Below are 1,768 nucleotides of genomic sequence, written 5' to 3' on the forward strand. Positions count from 1 at the left end.
TCTCTCTCTCTCTCTCTCTCTCTCTCTCTCTCTCTCTCTCTCGCTCTCTTATACGCAACAACGTTGCGAATTGTAACTGCATGTATATATACCTCGAAACGAGATATACGTTTAAGATTGAGATACATCTTGTGCAAGACGTGTCATTCATATTTTCCAAAATTCAACGAAAATCTCAAACATTTTCGAGAGATAGAATATTATCATTTCCAGAAGTGGATATTTCTATTGAAAAGTATAAAACTATAAACACATTTTACAAAAATAAAAATTACAACTATTAAAAGCATGAAACATAATTTAAATCGATAATATTTCTGAAAATAATGTTTATCATTCTGTCATTTTTTTTGAAAAGAAATATATATTATTTGAAAGACATTTTTACACGTATATAAGATAGTCCGCATGAAATCGCGAAGGCAAAGGAAGAACAATAGGGATAGAGGTAAAAGCGACGAAGGGAAGAAGTGATGTGGCGAGAGAAATGCGATCGAACTTCGTTCAAAACTTTATCTTTGAGAATAGAATAGAGGAATTGAAACGTCGAATGTATGTATGGTAGTTCGGAACGAAAAACACTCGGCATTCCTTTCAAGCAAGATCAAACTCAGATCTGATCAGATCTCCACACGAAAGACTAAAACTCTATTCGAAGGAACAATAATCCGTGCCCAGCTTTTGCAACGCTTCTACAACAGAAGGAACAAAAAGATGAAACGTGGCCTCGCCTCACAGTCTATATAAGGACATTTTATTATCAGTATTATGATCTTTATGACTTTATAAACATCGTAAATGCGCTCAAAACGTCATCTCAGGCGTAGATGCGTTTGCCTTTGTAATATTCGCCTGTTGGAAACATGGCTCTTGAACGAATAACTCGTCGAAGTGGGTCACAGCGAAACAAAAAAATGTTTTTTTGTTCATTAATTTCACTACCATCTTGTTCTATTCCCCTAAGCAAAACCTTCTAGATTTCTGTCGCTTATGCAATCACGACTACTCATAAATGTATTATTCTCTTCATAAGTCGCATTAATGCGCAGTCAGGAGGAAAATTTTGACTAGAATTTTACTCAAAATTACAAAGAGATTCATTTTAGCGTTTGAATATTTTTTTCCTTTTGAAAATAAAATCGGTTAAAAATTTATCTGACATTTGATATATTGTTATTAAGACCATTAGAGAATTTATGCGATGGCTCGCATAAACATGGATTTAAATCCCCATCATTATCGTCATCATTATCCATCCTTCTCGTATTTCAACTGCTTGCCGTCGAAAACACGCACGTATACCATTCCGTAAACAAAATTATCCTAAAATTTATGTTGACGTTATATAATGTTACACGACACATTAATAAGACGAAATAAAATGTTACACGATTTTATCTTCTGAGACTTCTCAAGAGAACGTTGCGACCGAATATTGTAAAAACCCCGAAAATGTAAAAATGGAATCGTTCATAATGGCATTTAAAGAGTACCATAATTTCACGAGAAGAAGAACACGATCCTATAATGTACGACTATGAATTGACCTATATCGTTTCGCCAAATAACCTGTCTATTGGATATTAGAAAATGGATTTCGCGCAACTGCTTTCATCGTTTTATTGTCTGAACGACGAATCGACATTCCTCCACACGAACTTCCTTTCGTCGAATTGCAGGAAGACACGCTCCACCAGCAGTTTCCATCTTCTTCCTCCTAGCACCAATCTTTGCTCGCTTTCGGTAATACGAATTTTACGATTTAATC

At 35.0% G+C, this 1,768-nt stretch overlaps 1 protein-coding gene across 1 annotated transcript in view; it reads left to right on the top strand.

Annotated features, from left to right (window-relative positions):
• LOC105626216 (tachykinin-like peptides receptor 99D) overlaps positions 1–1,768 on the top strand; it is a 53,836-nt gene that overhangs the window by 22,025 nt on the left and 30,043 nt on the right. The window lies entirely within an intron of this gene.

Source organism: Atta cephalotes (genome assembly GCF_000143395.1).
Source record: "Atta cephalotes unplaced genomic scaffold scaffold00005, whole genome shotgun sequence".
NCBI classification, from domain to species: domain Eukaryota; kingdom Metazoa; phylum Arthropoda; class Insecta; order Hymenoptera; family Formicidae; genus Atta; species Atta cephalotes.